Source organism: Podarcis muralis, chromosome 5 (assembly GCF_964188315.1).
Source record: "Podarcis muralis chromosome 5, rPodMur119.hap1.1, whole genome shotgun sequence".
Taxonomy (NCBI): Eukaryota; Metazoa; Chordata; class Lepidosauria; order Squamata; family Lacertidae; genus Podarcis; species Podarcis muralis.
The window spans coordinates 55817263-55824818 of record NC_135659.1 but is presented as its reverse complement, the minus strand read 5'-3'; positions in this window follow the sequence as shown (position 1 = coordinate 55824818).

Here is a 7556-nt window from a genome sequence, read left to right as displayed (position 1 = left end):
ACTTCTTGGCATCCAGCCTCAGGTGTGATGGTATGGTTCTTTGTGGATGTGTAAATGAAGGAGGAGAGATCATTTGTATGAGTCTGATTCACAAAGCCATTTTTATCAGTTGCTACAACTGGATGAAACATGATGGTGTGAGATGCCTCTTGGAGCTCAGCTAAAAACTGACCGAGCTTTCTTATCATGTGACTGTTGTACAATACGCAAAAGTATATTGCTTGATAACTGACTAGCATCTCAGCCAGGTATGTGAATATGCCTTCAACTTATCACCAAGTTCAACCTGAAACTACTTGACAATACTGGAATGCTATTGTATGCATGTTTGGTTGGATGATGATTCCACTCATTTCAACTGAGCTCACTTTCCGAGTAACTGGGCTTAGAACTGCAACTCTGCATCCCACCTAACGGTGTGCATAGCTACAGGGGTACACAGAGCAACTTAAGCTGTCATAGCTACAGGAGCCAGTCTTTGCTTAGTCTGGCCCACAGTATTTGCAGCTCCCTAAAGCAGAGGTGGTGAACCTGTGACTTTTCCGATGTTGCTGGACTCCAACTCCCATCAGCCCCAGGCAGTGTAGTAAAATTTGCAGGATTGTACATCAGAACTTGCGCCCAGTTTACTGCATCTTTGCTACTTCCCTGGGTGGAATCCAGTGTAGTGCTAATGTCCTCATCCTCTTAGCACAAGGATTTCCACTTGCATAATGGGATTTCGCCCCCTCTTCTACCTGTGTGCCCCCTGTTCTGGGGCTTCTCCTGACCCTCCGCAGCAGTTTGGGGGAGGGCAGTTTGGGACATGCATGGGGAGAAGAGCAGGAAAGCTCCATTGCACAAGTAGAAATCCTAGTGCTGATGGAACGAGGCAGTTGGATACCACCCCGGTATGGGGCCACACCACCTCCAAAGATCTGTGATCATGTGCTGCTCCTGCAGCCATTCAATATCCCATCCTTTACACCAGGTTAGCCAGTGGTGTGGTTCATAGGAGTGAGACCAAGGGACCAAGAATGTGTTAGTTCACTTCTTTCCTGTAATTCTGCAGGCAGTGAACTGTACTGCTGTCTCCAATCTGAGAGCAATAAGACAAAGTTCTCCAGTATCCATGTGGAGCTGGCACTTTCCAGTTGTATCTAAGGAAGGCCTAGCAAGGCAGCCTTGGGGAACCTGTGGTCCCACAACTCTCCCCAATCCCAGCCAGTATGGCTGATGTTCAGAGATGTGGGAAGCTGTAGTCCACTGACATCTGGAGGATCATGGGTTAGGTTCCTTCTCTTAGCAAGGGCTGACTCTTAGTTTGAAGGAATGGCTGAAACATTGCACATCCCAGTTCTTTCATACAGGTCTGGCGTAGATCAGCTCTAAAGATCAGCTCATCAGTTTTGCCTTGCCTGTTGGGCACATTCCATGTCACCCAGCAAAACAAGATGTGTTGGTTTCCAAAACACCTTGTGGGGTGGCTGCAGTATTTTAGATGGATTTCTCAAATTAGGGATATATTTAAAGTGAGATGCCAACCATACACCTTGCCTAACCAGATGATACCGGCTCTAGCCAATGAAGAACGGAGACCAAATTGCTGGACAATTAGGTTCATTGCACGCCACATCCAGGCATTCTTCCCCCCCCTCTGTATTGCTGAATGGTTCTTGCATTATACTAACCTCATCATGACAAGCCACAGCTGGCCTAGCTAAGATCCAGTTGAACGTGCTACTTGAAACAGAGGTCAGCAAATGTGGTGTTCTTTGCTAACAAGAGTTGTGAAGACGGGATGAATTTTGAAATGGTGCAATGAAGTAACATTGTGAGGTGTGTCTTTTAATGCACCTGGAAAATCCTGCTATTAATAAATGTTCTTCTAAAAACCATTGGTCTGGAAAATGCACTGTTTTTGCTGGATGGCTGCTGGATTCTCTTGTGGATATATTGCTAGAGCTGTTTTGAAAAGGAGGGTTTGAGCTAGGAAGCAAGTGGAGTTGCCTGCCCTGCTGAAGGCACCTGAGAAGCGGAGAGTAGCTTGTCTACTAGTGCAAGCGACTCAACAGGTGTATAGGCCACAGATCAAGGAATGGTATGTAGCGTTTCCCATATTAACTAGCATCCTGGCCTCAGAGAAATGGGATAGTCAGGATTTCCTTACTGAAAAATATAGGCTCAGGACTATCTTTCCATCATTTGATCAATTGAGAGGTAAGGAAAGCATGGACACTTAATCCCATTCTGCAACCCAGCAGAAAGGAAGAATAATGAAGGCAGAAATCCTGTTCACACTTACTGTATATGGAAACAAGTCTCATTAAACACAGTGGGACTTGCTTCTTAGTAAACACGCAGAGGATCGTGCTGCCACTATAAAGTGTGTTTTTTAGTTTTGGCTGAACTTTACACGAGAAGTAATTACTGTTGCAGAAGTGCAAAAGCTACAAAGTTAGGGAAATTTCAATGGTTATTATAATGTTTAAACAATAGTGAAACTGTGGCATCGGCGCACTCTAAATTGCATCGAACAATGGTGTTGAATGTGCACTCTTGTGTCATTATGGTTTGCATGGCATTTCAGCAAAACCATGCCCAAAATGGGCATTTCCTGAGTTTAGAGTCTGGTTAATTTGCATGAAAGTATGCAGAGTGCTTCTTTCATTAATATCTGTACAGTAATGCAGCAGTTGCATAATGACGAGCTAAGGTTTTTTGAGGTCACATCTTCCCACCAGCTCTTCTAACTTCTAGCCAGTAGATGGCACTGATGAAGGCTGACTGTATTTTTAAACGGCTGACGGTTTTTAAAAAGAAGAGGAAAAGCAACACAGATCCTTGAGCAGCACCGAACAGACAGCAAGCCTGTTTCTGGCACAGATCTACAGAGACTTTAGCTTCTTTAATTAATCAGGAAACTCACTTGTATTTAAGCATCAAATCAAAAGTAATGTCTTCTCACACTTGTGCTCCCACAAGCTGAAAGGAGCGTAATCTTGATGGTTAATAGGATTTAAGACCTACTGATCCTTCTCTCTTGTAATAACCATTAAACAACACAAGCACACACCTAAAAGTGGGTTGTGCTGTGAGTATGGCATGTGCTAAAATGCTTGGTTTGCTACGTGTGCTTTAGTTGAATGCTACGCAGATGCCATTCAACATGCAGATTTGGACATGTGAATTACAAATACATACCTTTGCCTTTCCCCCCTTTTTTTCTTTTGTAGAGCTATTGCACCTGCTGCAGATGGATGCTGGTGATGACTGGTTAATGGTCTGCTAGGCATCACCAATATGGTGACAAAAACAAGGGTGGGGAATTTGTGGCCCACTATATGTGTTGGGAGACGGGTGGTGCTGTGGGTTAAACCACAGAGCCTAGGACTTGCCGATCAGAAGGTCAGCGGTTCGAATCCCCGCGACAGGGTGAGCTCCCGTTGCTTGGTCCCTGCTCCTGCCAACCTAGCAGTTCGAAAGCACGTCAAAGTGCAAGTAGATAAATAGGTACTGCTCCAGCAGGAAGGTAAACGGCGTTTCTGTGCGCTGCTCTGGTTCGCCAGAAGCAGCTTAGTCATGCTGGCCACATGACCCGGAAGCTGTACGCCAGCTCCCTTGGCCAATAAAGTGAGATGAGCGCCACAGCCCCAGAGTCGGTCACGACTGGACCTAATGGTCAGGGGTCCCTTTACCTTTACCTTTATATGTGCTGGACTTCAACTCCCATCAGCCGCAGGCATGGCCAGTGGCCAGTGATGATGGGAACTGGATTCAGAGCAATACGGTTGCCATACATCCAGATTTTCCCGGACATACCTGGGATGCTGTAGTCGGCAGCAGTGTCCGGGTGGAAATCAGGAAAGTGTCCAGGGAAATCCGTATGGCAGCCCATGTTGGCAGTGCTATTTGTTTTGCCCTTTTCCCATCAAAATAGCTCAAAAACAGTATTTATTTATTTTTTTCGATTTTGCCCACAAAGCTCAACAACTTTGGGCAAAGCTTTAAAAAGCTCAAGAAATTTTCTGTCCGGATTTTCACCGTTCGAAATATGGCAACCCTACACAACAACATCCAAAGAGATATCAGGCACAAGCTAATGGCTTTTAAAAGATGTCTCAAATACCTTTTGCTTTTCTCTTCCCAATCAGTATATACACCATATTTGGGTGTAACAATAAATCATCATTATTACCATTTATAAGGGTTCATTGCTTCAGAAATAAGACTAGGTGAGCCTTGGGCTCCCATCTGCCCTGAATCATCCACTAATGTGGCCAAAAGGAGCATTTTGGATGTTTTCACATCTATTTTAACAAGGGTAGGGAACCTGTGGCCCTTTATATATTGTCAACCTCAACTCATTGGCCATGGTGGCTGGTGCTGGAGATGTAGACCAGCAACCTCTTGAGGGCACCAGTTTGGGGAAGGCTGCTGCAACATTTTGAAAGGAAACCACAGGCCCTTATATATATATATTCTACCACCAGAACACTAGCCAATACAGGCTGAGAGGATTGAAGCAGAGAAGCATATTAAAGCTGCTTTAATCACAACATCAACCTGTCTGGTTCAGTACAGCCAGCTCAGCCTGGCAGTGGCTTACTCTCAAAGACCTGCGGGCAAGGTCTTTTTCAGCATCTGAGGTTCTTTTTTCACTGGAAGCATCGCAGGGGTCAGCAACCCTTTTCAGCAGGGGGCCGGTCCACTGTCCCTCAAACCATGTGTGGGAATGGATTATATTTTTGGGGGGGAAAGTGAACGAATTCCTATGCCCCACAAATAACCCAGAGATGCATTTTAAATAAAAGGACACATTCTACTCATGTAAAAACACGCTGATTCCTGGACCGCCCGCGGGCCAGATTGAGAAGGCGATTGGGCCGCATCCGGCCCCTGGACCTTAGGTTGCCTACCCCTGCGTCAGGGGTTGAGCCCAGGAAATTTTGCATGCAAAGATTCTACTGATGAATGTTGGCTTTCTCCCTACAACTCCCATCAGCCCCAAACAACATGATGGGAGTTATAGTCCAAAATGTCCAGAGGGCCCCAGGTTATTGAATGCTGCACCACAGTCCAAATGCTGTTGCATGAATCCATTTTTTAAAAAGGTGCTTGTGGTTGTTTTTTTTTTTTGGTCAGATCACTGTTCTTTTCAAGATTTTGAAGCACTTGAGATTGACAATGTGAAAAGCAGGTGCCACATTGTTTGTTTCAGATGAGCCATGAGTCTGGTCAGGCTCCCCAATGCAGGAACAGCTGATTCCAGCTTCTTGAGCAAGGAGGAGAAGGAGAAGGAGTTTGGATTTGATATCCGGCTTTATCACTACCCAAAGGAGTCTCAAAGCGGCTAACATTCTCCTTTCCCTTCCTCCCCCACAACAAACACTCTGTGAGGTGAGTGAGGCTGAGAAACTTCAGAGAAGTGTGACTAGCCCAAGGTCACCCAGCAGCTGCATGTGGAGGAGCGGAGACGCGAACCCGGTTCACCAGATTACGAGTCTACCACTCTTAACCACTACACCACACTGGCTCTATTCTTGCTTAGCTCCCCTTTATCACACACACAGCCCAACAAGACAATGACAAAAATCCACCAACAGCATACAAATCAATATGGCTAACCTGATCCAAAACACCCATCCCACTCACACATGAAAACAAAGACCACCACAGCCAACCACAAATGAACAACCACACCCTAGGCCAACCCCAACCTCTCTCACCACCAAAGGAACACAAGTGAACAACAAAGAACCTGCACAAGCAAACCCTACATATAGTAAGTAAAACATTGTCACCCGACCCAACCCCCACCCATCTTTCCCTCCCTCCACCTCTTTCCCCCTTTTCTTCCTAATGTCTCAACAAATGAAACTGATTTGTAAAAATGTTACATGGGGGGAAAAATACGAAAGAGACATTGCAAACACTTTTGTAAATCAAGAAAACCTTTAATAAAAACAAAAAACAAAAACAAATAAAAGATAAAACAAAACTGTGGAGTCATCCTAGAAGAACCTTATAGTTAGGTGCATCACAAGATCATCCAACTTCTTGCCTCGAATTTTTGATTATCCTCCATGACCTAGAGCAGGCATGGGAAACCTAAGGACCTCTAACATTGTTGGTTCAGCCCCAGCAAGCATGACCAGTGATCACAGATGATCCTAAAGCTTCTGGAGGGCTACAGGTTCCTCAGCTTTGGCCTAGAGGAAGTCGGGGAAATTTTGAGAAAAAAATGTGAAATCCGGTGAATGTCAAAATATTCATGTTTCGAACTCCAAATCGCCCATGCCAAATCTTAATTTATAAATGCAGATCTTAGATCCTGATGTCAGATTTTGAAATCCAAATATGTATTTCAACTTTTTCCCTCTGCACGTTTCAAATTTTCCTAAAAGTGCCCTCCAACTTCATTGGATTGTTTTAAGTATCCACTGCACTACTTGCTACGGGATGTCAAAACTCAAATGTTTACTCAATAACCTGCCAAAACGCAGAGAGAGGAACTTTTGACATTTTTATTTAAATAAAAACATTAAGTTAAGGGGCAAAAGCCTTAAATTTACATTGCTACAATGCCTCTGTATGGCACAACAAGCGTTCAAAAGTCTCCTTTGGGCTCATTGTTGATGGTGATAAAAGCTACTTTAAAAAATCTAGCAAGGTTATATAGATCAAGCACAAGAGCTGCAGAAGCTGCAAACCCCTCCTACAACCGTGGATTGCAGGCAAATGAGAGGGAGCTGGCAGTCCCACCCTCGCTTGCCCTGCTGGCCGTGGGCATTGATGACTCCCTTTTTGCCTAAACTTGCCTCTCCCGAGAGTTGCAGGATGGGACAGCTAACACTCTTTATCTGCAGCCATGTTGCTATAGCAGCTGAAGCTGTCAAACACAAGCCCTTTTGTTAGCATTCATGGACCAGCTCCAAGCTACCCCTCCTTTCGCTCTGTCAGAGGCTTCACAAGTCTCTGAATTACACATTCTGCGCATAGGAAGGGTGAAGCTCCAGGGAGGCAGGATTGCGTGCAGCTGGGGTTTCAGCTCCCCTCGCTATGGTGACCCCCCAATGGTGAGGTGCTTGCATGCGGCCCGGCACCAGCAAATTAACCCATTTGCATGCATTTAGCAGGAGAGGGTGCTACGTTCATAGGTCATTGCTGCTGAAGCTCAGAGTCACTTTATGTATTTTCATGACTCATGAAACAGCTTCTGCAAGCTCCCTGTCACTGTGATAAGAGCTGAACTGTTGGCATAAGGTGCTGGGTATCTACAGCAAGTCTGAGGCGAGTGTTGATCTAGCCACAGACAGCACACAAAGCCAGCCACGCACTCCAACGGCAGCAAAACCAACGAGAAGTTCAAAAAGGCTCCATTCTGAATTCCCGCATCTCTCACTTCCTCCTCCTCCTCTCCCCCAAGCGATGCAAAAATGTAAGGGTTTATATTACACTTGGCATTTGTCCTAGAAATTTATTGTCATGTGGCTGGCTGTATTTAAACCGGATTGGCCTGGCTGGGTCCAACCAAGAGACCATCTTGCCCAGTGTCTTGTCTGTGGCACCAGCAA